Source organism: Sus scrofa, chromosome 1, assembly GCF_054392235.1.
Source record: "Sus scrofa isolate SSC_HxYL_T2T_F1_AM1 chromosome 1, Sscrofa_HxYL_maternal_Yorkshire_Landrace_v2.0, whole genome shotgun sequence".
Taxonomy (NCBI): domain Eukaryota; kingdom Metazoa; phylum Chordata; class Mammalia; order Artiodactyla; family Suidae; genus Sus; species Sus scrofa.
The window spans coordinates 209017039-209032030 of NC_139383.1; the positions used below are offsets into that span (position 1 = coordinate 209017039).

General features: G+C 33.9%; 1 long non-coding RNA gene across 2 annotated transcripts in view; it reads right to left on the reverse strand.

Moving 5' to 3' along the window:
- The window catches only part of LOC110257022 (uncharacterized), a 55163-nt gene that overhangs the window by 5480 nt on the left and 34691 nt on the right, over positions 1 to 14992 (reverse strand). The window contains exon 3 of one of the 2 annotated variants that reach the window (XR_002339175.2): positions 4510 to 4848. The exons of the other annotated variant lie outside the window; for it this stretch is intronic. This is a non-coding gene — a long non-coding RNA (uncharacterized LOC110257022). Of the gene's footprint in view, positions 1 to 4509; positions 4849 to 14992 lie in introns of those variants that run through there. 2 annotated transcript variants of the gene reach the window in all.

The window sequence follows — 14992 nt, forward strand, 5'->3', positions numbered from 1 at the left end:
AGATATAAACACACACACATATAAAGCTATCTTATGAGAACAGTATGGTAACCAGTGTTTTTTAAAATAATTATTTTGTTTATACCTGGTTGAGAAATTTTTATTCTATTCTTTAAAGATTTTAGTATTTCATATGTTATAATGAAAATATGCTCTTTGAAACTATTAAAGTATACTTTAATCAACTCACACAGTAGTTATTTTTAGTTATGTTATTTTTTAATTTAAAAGAATAAGGTCTGTTACAGGACAAGTTCTACTAAATTCTCCACATCTTAGGCTGTGAAAAATCAGGAATAATTGTCTCAAAAAAAAAAAAAAAAAAGAACCCACTGAAAATATTATAATTTGGGGAAAAAAATTGGAGTTACTGTTGTGGCTCAGCAGAAACGAATCTGACAAACATCCATGAGGAGGCAGGTTTGATCCCTGGCTTCGCTCAGTGAGTTAAGAATCCAGCGTTGCTCTGAGCTGGGGAGTAGTTTGCACACGCAGCTTGCATTTGGCATTGGTGTTGTGGTGAGATAGGCCAGCAGCTGCAGCTCAGATTTGACCCCTGGCCTAGGAACCTCCATATGCCACAGGTGCAGCCCTAAAAAGAAAAAAAAAAAAAAAGAAATATATAACTTGGGAAGCTTAAGAGAGAGTGGATTAAAAATATGTAACCAGAGATAAGATTGTCTAGAATGGCAGAAAGTGCTGGAGGAAATATTTTTCAGTTCTTGGGGAGCAGAAAGACCTGTGGAGGAGCTGGTGCACAGTTAGTTGTGACCATTATGGAATAGAAACAAGTTTCATCAATGTAACATCAGAAAGGTAGCATTAGTATAACATTTGTAGTAATTAGTCGTGATATGAATAATATTTTTCTGGTAGGAAGGAGAGAGAGCAGCATCAAAAGCAGCAGGGTTGATATCCAGAAATCATGGAAAAGTGGTATCTTTCTCCTTCCAAACATTCTAAATAGAAATGTGAATACAAAACTGAACATATGGAAGATGTTGGCCCATAGGGAAGTGGCTAAGCCAATTTTTTTTAATGATATAGATCTTAGTCAAAGGATTAGGCCCAAATCTTGATTTTCCCAATGTTTGTTAGTATCTAGGGATGTAAGAACCACACACATCTTCTTAGATGCTCTCTCTGGCCTACTCAGTTGAAATGACTGTGCCTGAGGGTTTATAGTGACTTGAGCAAAAATGCCCAGCAAGCCAGGGAGGCAGGGCCATAAATGCTGCATAGGCAGTAGTCTGAGGGCCATATATACTTGTGGTTGTTTCTACTGCCAAATCTAAAACTAGCCATGATTCCAGTGTCACTGTGCCTCCTAAGTGAGGAAGAAATCAGAGACTGGAAACCTGATAAATAGCTAATCAGACAAATCATGTTGATAATGCATGAAAAACGGCATGCGTTGATTGCTGAATGCTTAAAATTCCAAGTCATATTCTCTGTATACTTTTATTTTCATGGAGATAATTTCAATTCCAGTGGATATGGATTACACACTTTCCCTTTATCAACCTATCATCTTAAATTTTTAAAAACATACTATGGGAAAGACCTCTTAAACCAGGATTACTTTGATTATGCACCAGATGTTCAGGCAGACTAATACGGGTAAAACACTTGCTAATATGACCAGCTTTATTCTCCCTCAGCATTCACAGGCTATTTCTCCATAGAGCAAAACTGCTGCTAAATATGATGACTTCTTAACATAGGATTTTCACAAATTCCCAATAAATTGAAAACCACAGTGTTATCTTTTATAAGGTATATGCATCAGATTCCTAAACATACACGTACAAAGCCTATCAAATCAATCCTTATAATTTTAAGCTGGATAGTAAAGACTCTCATCAACTGGTCTTTTAAAAGCTTTCTAATTTTTCATTAGGGAATCCCCAGTTCAGCAGTTTAGTTCTAATCATGCCACTTTCCTTATGATTTCCCCAGAAAACTCTTGGCAAAAGTCTTATCATGACTTGCTCCATGCTTCTAACTCTATATATTATTATGTTCCTTCACTATTAACCCATATTACCTATTTCATGCTTTTAAAATGATGAATTAAAATATCTTAGAGGAAGCAGGAATTGACCAATCCCCCCCCACTGATACACTCTGTTTTCCCAGCACTGCTCTGTAAAGGAAAATAATTTACTACCACACCTTTGTTTACAGGTTGTCTAGTAATTGATCCCTAAGTCATTTCACTTTAATAATTAATCCAATAATAATAATAATTCTTAATTAACTATATATTTGAAGTTCTTAATTCTTAGAAAAGGAGGGAGCAAGAGAAGGAGAAAAGGCAAAGGAGGAATTTAAAAAAAAACCCATCTGCTCTTTTTATGTCTATCAAAGCCAAGGCATGAGTGATAATATTTTTTCAAAACTCCCAAATATTGCACAGAGGCACTGAGAAGGCAAGTTTTGACTACCGTCAGTAATGCTGCAACAAACATTCATGTACGAGTTTTTGTATGGATATACGTTTCCTATCTTTTGAGTATATAACTAGGAATGGAATTTCTGTGTCTAATGGTAACTCAATGTTTAAGTTTTTGAGGAACAGCTGAACATCTTTCTAAAATGGCTAAATCATCTTGGATGCATATCGGAAATGTATGAAGATTCCAATATTATCACACCCTTGCCAAAACTTGTTATTGTTTATCTTTGTGAATACAGCTACTTTAAAGTGTGTGAAATTGTATCTCATTGTGGTTTTGATTTGCATTTTCCTTATGGTTAATGATACTGAACCTTACTTTCATGAGCATGTTGGACATTTTTATATCTTCTATGGAGAAAAGTCTATTCAGAATATTTGTCCATTATATATGTACTTTGCCTTTTTGTTATTGAACTGCAAGTGTTCTTGATATATTCTGCATTATGTCCTTTATCACAAATGTGACTTGCAAATACCTTCACCCTGTAGGTTGTTCTTTTCACTTTCTTTATTATACTGTGATGCAAAAAGGTTTTAAATTTGATGACATTAAACTTACCAATTTTTTTCTTTGATTTTTTTTATGTTTTTGATGTCATATCTAAGAAGGCTTTGACTAATCCAAGGTCACTAGAAATTACTCTATTTTCCTCTGAGCATTTTATACTTTTAGTTTATATGGTTTTATATGTGTTAATAGTTTAGGGTTTATGGTCCATTTTTAATTAATTTTTGTATGGTGTGAAGAAGGGATCTAACTTCATTGGCTGAAATGTGGATATTCAGCTGCCTCAGTATAATATCTTGAAAGGATTATTGTTTATTATGTCTTGACATCTTTGTTAATTGCTATTTATCATGTCTTGACATCTTTGCTGTCTTGACAATTTTGTAAAATATCAACTGACAAAAACTCTGTCAGAAAAAAAAAAATGGTGGCGTGGAAACCTCCAAAATTCAATCCTTCTAAAAAGAGCCATGCAAAAACTGTAAGAATCAACTTTTTAGAGCTCTATAATTATGTCCAATGTCTTGGACATGTGCACAGTCACTTTATGATGACAGTGGTTTTAGTAAATGTCTCTTTTACTATCTCTTTCCTGATTTCTCTGTTAAGCTACTGCTTGCATTGTTATCACAGGAAGCTCTTAACATCCACTAAGTGCTGGCTGATCCCTCTATTTTTTGACAATACCCTCAGGCACAAATTGTTCTACAATCTGATCCTATTAGATTTGTGTCCCTATTAGATTTATTTGAGGTCAGTGTTAGAGTTTTGTACTCACACCAGGGGACTCTTTCTCTCATTCCCTTTGGTAAACTTCTAGATCAATTAATGATTAACTTATTTCTCTCATGTAAAAAACTTTCTCTTAATTGCTTACCACTTCCTGCTTCATTGCTTAATACCAAAAATATCCTTTTTTTTTTTAATGGAAGCTCTTAAACTTAAACGTCCTCACACTTTGTTCCAAATAAATTTAGCTCCAATAGCAAAAGATTCAAAGATCCCTATTCTTAAGGCTATCTCTCCCCTGCTGTCAAATCCCCTTACCTGCTCCTTAGCTACAAGCCAGTGGACTGGTCTGCTTCTCCTTGAGTGACACCTCTGTTTTTTCGGGCATGGCACTGAGTGGTAGCAGTGAACTTTTGTCCTCTCAGCTTGATTCTCCAGTCATGGAAATTCTTTCCTATAAATGAGCCTGGGAGTGGGTAACTGAGGCTCTAGTTTTTGGGCATGTGGTCCCTGGGGTAAAACTTTCACCCTACCAGTGGAAGCTGAGTGAAGAAAGAGAGCTCATCATTAGCTCCTTCTATTTTTTGGAACAGAGCCTCTGCAACATGGAACCGGGGGTAGATAAGAAAAATTAGCAATCTGCCTGTCATGAGGAGCTAGCAGAGCCCTCATCTTGGAATTGGGAAAAGAGGAAGCACTATTTTCTTGGTGGCATCCACCTAGAATTATCAACTTTGATGCTGAATTGGGCAGGAGAGAAATCAAGAGTGACTAAGGGAATGGGTCTTTGCTCAGAAGCCACAGATTCTCAGCACTTTTATCAATATTTATTAAATTGTCTTGAATAAATATTTCTTACTTATGGTATGACCATCAGACATTTTCAATAGACTTTACATTGTTATTGTTTCAATAATTTTCACCAACAAAGTCATTTTGCGGAGTGGGTCCATAGAGCTCCGCAGGTTGCCATTCAAGAATTTGTGTCTATACAGATATTTTGACCTAATTATCTTGTAAGAAATTTGATGCTGATCAATTAAGGAAGAATGTGGGAAATCAGAGTCCCCATGAAAGTCCTGGAGTTCTCAGCTCTTCAAATTCTGGCTTTAACCATTCTTTCATTTGACCATTTGTTTTGAATTATCATCTATGGAAGAAAAAAAAAAGAGCAGTGGGATTTGCATGCTAAAAGTACTATGGATGAATAGAAATTATCATTGCTTTGGAAGAACTTACATAAGAACCTACACAAATATAAGAGATAAGAAAACAAGAAAATAAAATGAAATGGCTCCAGATAAAAAAGTAAGTATACAAGGAGAAGGAGAGTTAAGGTTGGAATCATTTAGAAAATTTTGTAGACATAGAAGAACTGAAGGAATCTTAAAAGATACTGAAACACTGTGGTAATTATAGAGTAAGGCTGATTTCAAACAAGAGTGATTTTACATTGCCAATTAAAAAATAAAGGCCTTTGAGCTACCCAGTTGAGAAAAGATTTCATCAAGCTATCTGACTCCAAACATTTCTGAGAGCTATACACCAGGACTGAGGAAATATGGCAGCTGAGTTTACATATGCCAGAGGCTGCTGTTGAAAGAATGATGCCAAGTCAAGGAGTAAATAATATAGTGCTGGTGGAAAATACTGGATAAAGAAACCATTAAGTCTAAGTAGGTTAGGGAATCAATTGAAGTCAGAATCAAAATTGTGAATGAAGAGAATGGGATGTGATGGTGAGTAACAAGAAAGTACAACAGAAATACTACATAAGATCAGTGGGAGGGAAAAAGAAATATTTTAGGGATGAAAATTTAATGGCCACACTACCCAAAGCAACCTACAGATTCACTGCAATCCCTATCAAATTACCCTTGACACTTTTCACAGAACTAGAAAAATTGTCTAAAAATTTATATGGAACCACAAAAGAACCAAAATTGTCAAAGCAATCCTGAGAAACAAAAACCAAGCAGGAGGCATAACTCTCTGAGACTTCAGGCAATATTACAAAGCCACAGTCATCATGACAGTGTGGACTGGTACCAAAACAGACAGACCAATGGAACAGAATAGAGAACCCAGAAATAAACCCAGACACCTCTGGTCAATTATCTTCAACAAAGGAGGCAAAAATATAAAATGGGGAAAAGACAGTCTTTCCAGCAATTGGTGCTGGGAAAACTGGACAGCCGCAAGTAAATCAATGAAACTGTAACACACCCTCACACCATGCACAAAAATAAACTCAAAATGGCTTAAAGACTTGAATTAAGACAAGACACCATCCAACTACTGGAAGAGAACATAGGCAAAATATTCTGACATCAATCTTACAAATGTTTTCTCAGGTCAATCTCCCAAGGCAACAGAAATAAATGCAAAAACAAGCCAATGGGACATAATCAAACTGACAAGCTTTTGCACAGAAAAGGAAACCATAAAAACACTCCAAAAGACAACTTACAGAATGGGAGAAAATAGTTTCAAATGATGCAACTGACAAGGGATTAATCTCTAAAATACACAAACAGCTTATACAACTCAACAGCAAAAAAGTCAAGAACCCAATGGAAAAATGGGCAAAGACCTGAATAGACATTTCTCCAAGGAAGATATACAGATAGCCAATAAGCATATGAAAAAATGCTCAACATCACTGATTATTAGAGAAATGAAAATCAAAAATACCATGAGGTACTACCTCACGCCAGTCAGAATGGCCATCATTAATAAGTCCACAAATAACAAAATACTGGAGAGGATGTGGAGAAAAGGGAACCTTCCTCCACTGTTGATGGGAATGTAAGTTGGCACAACCACTATGGAAAATAGTATGGAAGTACCCTAGAAAACTATACATAGAACTACCACATGATCCAGCAATCCCACTCCTGGGCATATATCCAGACAAAACTTTCCTTGAAAAAGACACAGGCACCCGCATGTTCATTGCAGCACTATTCACAACAGCCAAGAGCTGGAAACAACCTAAATGTCCATCGACAGGTGATTGGATTAGGAAGATGTGGTATATATGCACAATGGAATACTACTCAGTCATAAAAAGAATGGAATAATGCCTTTTGCAGCATCAGGGATGGAACTAGAGAATCTCATACTGAGTGAAGTTAGAAAGAGAAAGAACAATACCATATGGTATCACTTATATCTGGAATCTAGTGTACAATACAAATGAACCTTTCCACAGAAAAGAAAATCATGGACATGGAGAACAGACTTGTGGTTGCCAAGAGGGAGAGGGAGGGATGGGATTAACTGGTAACTGGAGCTTAATAGATGCAAACTCTTGCCTTTGGAATGGATAAGCATTGAGGTCCTACTGTAAAGCACTGGGAACTATATCTAGTTACTTACGATGTAGCATGATAATGTGAAAAAAAAGGAATATATATGTGTATGTGTGACTGGGTCAATTGCTGTATGGTAGAAAATTGACAGAACACTGTAAACCAGCTATAATGGAAAAAATAAAAATCATTAAATAAAAAAATAATTAAGAAAATCTAGGCATCCCCCAATAATCATTGTCATGTCTTATAAAACAAGCATTATTCTAACTATTTATAAAACAGTAATATAAAAGAATTACTCTAATTTTTTCAAGACGTGTGTTGTGGGAATGGGAAAGAGAATGAACAATGACTCTTCAATAATGACAAAACCAAAGTTTTAACTATGACTGTATGTTAAATGATGATTAAAGCCATTGAAATTAAATTTCTGTAAATTCAGTGGCTGGAAACAAACAACAGGGAAAACAGGATAATTGAGATCTTTCATAATTCTGTTCCTCTTTAACCTCTACTCTGAATTCAGGAGGTTACCAAGAGACAACAAAATGGATATCATTACGGATAGCAAATTATAAGACTGAAAGGTAGACATTGGTTTGCTGACAAAGGGAATGGTTTGCACTAAGAACAGTCGTAGATTACAGAGAAGATGGAAAGATATGGTACCAGAGAGAAGCTTACGTATCAGGTGATTCTCGTCACCTGATGGGATAAAGCACAGGATTCAGATTTAAAGACACAAATTCAGATCTTGGTCCCATTACTACAATCTAGCTCTGTAATTTTGTACTCAATAGTTATTTCTCTGAACTTAATTGGTGCTTGGATTTACCTTACAGAAATTTTGTGAAAATAAAATAAATAAATACATGTTAGTAACATTTCTGAGAGAAAATTCTACTTAAAAAGAATCTTTCTTATTTTGTAGTATTTTCTTCAGGAAAAAAAAATCAACTTCTTTAAGAAGATTCAATTTATTCAGTTTTCCAGTTCATTTTATCATTTTATTTGCCTAAATTATACATATGTCATATGACTAAAAATTCTTGCTTATTAAAAATACTGAATGCACAGGCCCACCACCAAATATTGTGATTGAAGACATTTGAGGTTCAGTTCAGGAATTTGCTTATTAACATCTATAATATAGGAAGCCCAAGGACCACACCTTGAGAAATACTTTAGTGCCTTTATTCATAAATGTGATCACAACTGGATTCATTTGTAGAAATTTAAAGACTACTGAAGCCTGACTCCACATGTGAAGTTTCTTATTTTAGAAGACTGGAGTATGGTTTGGGCATTCTTCTAAAATTTCCCAGGTGAAAGTTGGGACCCACTGATTTTTAGAGGATGCTCCTGGAGTCTGTCGATTTTTTACTTCAAAATTTAATGTAACAGGTTTTCAATAATACTTAACAGCATGCAGAACTAGAATTAAACACTCTTCAAGTCTTTAGTATAATATGGACTATGGAAAATAGAACTCATTCTCACTGCTTTAAGTAAGAAACTTGCCAAGGAAAGCAGCTTTGAATAGTCTTATTTGATTTTCTTTCCTTCCTGTAATCATGTTTCTTATGTTTGCAATTTACTATCTATTTTCTCTCTTCTATTCATATTCTATAGACATGTTGTATCCATTGCTTTCTTTACTGTTCCACATGCGTTATTTAGCATTAATATTCATTAACTTTAACCTCAAAAGACCCCACTGAATTTCCTCTAGTTTCTAAATCTTCCTATTCCATAGTTTTTATAGCCTATTGTGGTAGAAGTGGTAAACTGCATTATTAGTTTATTATTTAAGAAAACAAAATAAAAATAACTTTTCCAAAATACACTTTCTTTTCAGAAGTTATAACCCTCATCCCTCATTGCAAATAGTCAAATGAAATTCCTAAAAGACTAGATTTGTAAAAGCCGATATGAAAAATAGCTACTATAATAAGAATACCTAACCATGTGCAAAGTCAAGAACATATTACATTATTCCAAAAACTTTCCTTCCAGAAAGTTGAACTCCCTTTGAGATTAATAGTTCTTCCTTGCAAATATACACAATTACATAAAATGAGCTATCATTCTCTCATTAATACAACTAATCAACCAAGTGGTTTGTTGGGATCTACCCTGTTAACTTTTAAGATTGCTGGCAAATGACAAAAGCTGACTATCTAAGGTTCAAGGCATCTAGATTCTATCACAAAAGAAATGACCCAGCCATATGAATTTTCACAGAATCTAGTTATTATTATTATTGAAAATTAATTAGTATTAATAGAAACTCATATCCCCCAAGTAAATCATGTATGCATATTTAAACATACATGACACATTAAAATATATCCTCTTAAAAAGAATGATCGCTCTACTAATGAACATATTTTAAAAGACATGGCTCCTGCTTTCTCTAAGTTTTCACTAAGGTCATTTCAACTACTCAGACTAAACTAAATCAAATAGTTTTGAATCGAACTTCTAAATAACTGATGAACCTACTCTTTTGGCTAATTATTACTTTTTATGTATGCAGGTACATTATCAATTAAAAAAATAATTTGCTTCTAAAACACTCAGCTAAAATTTGACCTGATGGTTTCAGTTTCTGTAGATTATTGAATAAATAATCAATTTTGTGCATTTTTGTTTCACAAATTGTCCACAATAAATGCTATGTGTTACTTTTTCAATAGAATGATATAAATGTTCTTTAAAATGATAAAGTAATTTTAGTCTTTAAACTATAAATGACATTGGTAGGAATATTGGCAATAAAGAATCTTACACCTAGTCACAAATAAGGTATCTTTTAAAGATCTATCTACATAAAGTTTTCATTTGGAAGTTATTTTTTGAATTATCTTTCAAGGAACATAAACATGCCCTTTTTTTAAGATTCTGAACATTTATAAAAATAATATATTTTATTAATTCTAAGTTAAATTATAATAATATCTACATAGCCTTTTCACTTATTTTAAACATCAATTTTAATCAGCAATAAATGATGAAAATAAGTTACAAAGATTAATCTAAAGAACAGATTAATGAAGTCATTGCCACTCATTTTTTTTTCTTTTTATGGCCAAACCCACAACATATAGAAGTTCCCAGGCCAGGGACTGAATCTGAGCCACAGCTGCAACCTGTGACACAGCTGTGGTAACACCACATCCTTTAACCCACTTCACTAGGCTAAGGGTTGAACCCGCACCTCTGCAGCAACCTGAGTTGCTGCAGTCAGATTCTTAACACACTGTGTCACAGCAAGAAATCCTCTACCCACCTTTATAAATATGAAATTTTATACTCTAAAATTTCATTTCTGTAATTTATTTACAGATGAGAGACAAAATCTTTAACCAAAAGGAGAGATCTGGATTTAAAAAATACATTAATTTTTTGTCTAACTCTAGAATACACAATTATCATTTGTTTACAAGAAATCAAGATTTTTGCAATATTACACCAACCAATTATGGTGAATCTAGTATTTTTTTTACTGCACGGTACCTGACTTTTGAGTGACCCTACTGAGTGAAGATGGTGAAGTAGATATGTACTTTATGATACAAAATAACAGCCCAGATGGCTTGTTAAATTTAGCTATTAGAAGTTCATGAATTCAATCTTGGACATATTAAGATAATCAGATTATGTAGTTTAATCTTTTTTTTTTTTTTTTTGTCATTTTAGGGCTGCACCTGTGGTATATGGAGGTTCCCAGGCTAGGTTCCAATCGGAGCTGTAGCTGCCAGCCTATGCCACAGCAACGCTGGATCAGAGCCATGTCTGCAACCTACACCACAGTTCACAGCAATGCCAGACCCGTAACACACCAAGCAAGGCCAGGGATCAAACCTGCGTCCTCATATCCTCATAGATAATAGTCGGGTTCATTAACCACTGAGCCATGACGGGAACTCCTTGTAGTTTAATTTTGATTTCAAAGAAATTCACACTTTTAGACACTTAGGTCTCTCACCTTGATTTCAGCATCCTGATACTTTTCTGAATAGTAACTCTTCGTTGGTGATTATATCATTGATCAGAAGGCTTTAGTAAGTAAAGATATTCAATCTAATAATTTATATTATCTTCTATTTTCTGTTCACTCTATATTGCATTATTTTAATTTGTTTTAAATATACATATAAGTTACTGTTGATATTTTTAAAATATTTGTAATCTACCCACTAACAAATAGTGATCTAACTTGCAATAGATTTATGAACTTTAAGCAATTATTTTGTTACAAATAATATAAGACTATCCTCTCATATATAATTTTTAAATTATTGAATGGTTTATTGCACATTCTCATAAGTATGCATATGGATTCTAATCCATGGGATCATAAAGTAAGGAAAAAGTTAAAAACGAGGAAAACTTTTAGACATACTATAAATCTTTTGAAGGATTCACATTAGACCTCTTGTACAGTAGGAGAATATCAAAAGATTTAGTGGTTCATTTTCTTATGACATACATGATATACATGGTCAATAAATCATCTGAAAATTGAATCCATGTATATGTAAGACCAACATTTGCATAAACATTCTCAGCCAAGGCTCCTCAATTCACTTCAAAAATAATGTTCCTCAATTCACTTTCAAAGTATCAGGAAGGAATAAAAAATGTTCTAATGTAGGTTTAGAGCATATATTTGCTATGTAAAGAAATAGAAATGATTATGATGTATCAATGTTGAATATAAAGAAATATTAATTTTAGTTACAGAATAATCATGTTTACTTGAACAAATGTGATCCTAGTTTTACTGAAAATTAAAGAAAAAAGGTAGAATCTACTTTATTACTGATTATTTTTAATTGTAAGACATAAAGTAAAATAAAATAAAATATGAAAACTAAATGTTTGATCTTTCAAGATGCATTTTATTCCACGTAAGAGAAAATCTACCCTGGACTAAATATAAGAAGAAATTTATTTGCTTATGGAACCAAAGAGTCAAAGAACAGCTTTGCTTCACACTTAATTCTGTGTTAAATATTGTCAGTAGTATCCATTTCATGACTGATTAACTCCATGATGGCAAGAAGGCAGTAGAAATTTTGAGGCTCACATCATCACAGCACTCAGCACACTCAAAGAAAAAGTCTCAAGTTCATTTTCTTTTAAGTATTTTAACATGCCTGAGTCAGTCACTGCTCCTAGGAATTGCTTTCTGAGTGACTTTGGGCTGTATTAGGTCCTCCTTCCAGAACAAATCACAGGGACAAAAAAAGATAGGCCATGCTTCTGCACTCTGCAATCAGACAGTGGGGCCAACAAAAATAGTGGGATATGTTTAACTGCCACATAATAAAACCACAAATAAATAATAATAACATGGGTTTTTCTCACAAATTAGCTACCTCATTCCTCTAAAATGAAGTAGCTGTTAAGATTTGTTCATTATTCTTGAAATTCAGAAGTGTCACAGTTATATATGCATCTCTTATCATCATGTTTTTCCTTGTCATTTTGTTTAGTCTTTCTCAGTTTGGGAAATTGTAGTTTATTATTTCATTTGTTATTCCACCTCCATTTGCTCTGTTTTCAGGTTACATATAGCTATCTTCTTTTTATCTTTTTATTTATTGCACTCATCTCTTCATCAGCTCTTTTGAGTTCTGAGATAATTTCTTGAGCAATTTTTTTCTCTTTAATCAAGTACCTGTTATTTTATGGTATGATAATAACTGTTTGGTAACTACTTCATTTAAAAAATTTAAAAGATAAATCCTACGTTATAACCAAAAACAAATTTTATAGGTATCCTCATGTCTCCTTTACTTGGATTCAACATCTTTTTTAAATCTTTTAAAAACCATGAAATAATTATGAGTGTATGCCAGGGTATGTGTGTGGGGTTTTTTTAAATTATTATACAATGAAATTGACTCCTTTCTTTTTGTTGCACAGTTACATTAATTCTAATACTTGGAGATACTCATGCTGCCACCACTGAGAATCCAAAACTTTTCCTGAATTACTCCCCACCCAAACTCCCTCCTTTATAGTCACATCCTTCCCCAATCTCTAATCCTAGCAGTATTCACCTGGTCACCATTCCTACAATTTTGTATTTTCTAGACTGGAACCATGAAGTATATACACTTTTGAGATTGGTGTAGCACTCTAGAGAAAGATATTGAGACTCATACAAATTGTCATGCGTCTAACAATAGTTTGTCTTTTCTATTGTATGGATGTACCACAGTTTACTCATTGATGTGTTGAAGTGAATTTCTTTTGGGGTAAGTTTCTACTGGCAATTTTGTAAAGATTTTCTACCAACATCATGTATGAGTTTTAGTGTGATCAGATGTTTTCATTTTTCTTGAGTAATTTCATAGGAGTAGGATTACTACGTAGTTTGGTAGTTGAAAGAAACTACTGTGTAACTGAAGTATATCGCTTTCTCAAGAACAAAGAAAAGAATTCCATTTGCTCCAAATTGTAATCAGTCTTTATTATTGTCAGTATTTTTTATTTTATCTGTTCTAGAAGGTGTGTAGTAACATCTCATTTTGGTTTTAATTTTCGTTTTCTAATGACCAATGATGTTACACCTTTTCTTGTGTGAATCTGCCATCCTTACACTCTTTGGTGAAACATGTTTTTATCCACTTTTTATTTAAGTATAGTTGTTTTACAATCTTTAACTAGTTTCTGTTATTCAGCAGTGATTCAGTTATATATGTATATATACACATATATATATTCTTTTCATATATTTTCCATTACAGCTTATTAAAAGATAGTGGATATACCACAAATAACAAGTGCTGGAGGGGCTGTGGAGAAAAGGGAACCCTCCTGCACTGTTGGTGGGAATGTAAACTGGTACAACCACTATGGAGAACAGTATGGAGGTACCTTAGAAATCTATACATAGAACTTCCATATGACCCCGCAATCCCACTCTTGGGCATCTATCTGCACAAAACTCTACTTAAAAGAGACATGTGCACCCGCATGTTCATTGCAGCACTATTCACAATAGCCAGGACATGGAAACAACCTAAATGTCCATCGACAGATGATTGGATTCGGAAGAGGTGGAATATATACACAATGGAATACTACTCAGCCATAAAAAAAGAATGACATAATGCCATTTGCAGCAACATGGATGGAACTAGAGAATCTCATACTGAGTGAAATGAGCCAGAAAGAGAAAGACAAATACCATATGATATCACTTATAACTGGAATCTAATATCCAGCACAAATGAACATCTCCTCAGAAAAGAAAATCATGGACTTGGAGAAGAGACTTGTGGCTGCCTGATGGGAGGGGGAGGGAGTGGGAGGGATCGGGAGCTTGGGCTTATCAGACACAACCTAGAATAGATTTACAAGGAGATCCCGCTGAATAGCATTGAGAACTATGTCTAGATACTCATGTTGCAACAGAAGAAAGGGTGGGGGAAAAAAAATCTAATTGTAATGTATACATGTAAGGATAACCTGACCCCCTTGCTGTACAGTGGGAAAATTAAAAAAAATATTAAAAAAAATTTTTAAAAATAAAATATAGTGGATATAGTTCCCTATATTATACAGTTGGACCTTGTTGTTTGTCTATTTTGTATGAAGTACTTTGTATCTGCTAATCCCAAATTCCTAATTCTTCCCTACCCCCTCTCCTTTCCCTTTGGTCATCATAAATTTGTTTTCATGTCTGTGAGTCTGTTTCTGTTTTGTAAATAAGTTCATTTGTATCACATTTTAGATTCCACATATAAGTGATACCATATGATATTTCTCTTTCTCTGATTTACCTCACTTAATATGATAAAATTTAGGTCCATCAATGTTGCTGTAGATGTCATTCAGTCTTTTCTAAGACTGAGTAGTATTCTATCATGTACATATACCACTTCTTTATCCATTCATCTGTTGATGGACATTTAGGTTGCTTCCATGTCTTGGCTATTGTAAATAATGCTGTAATGA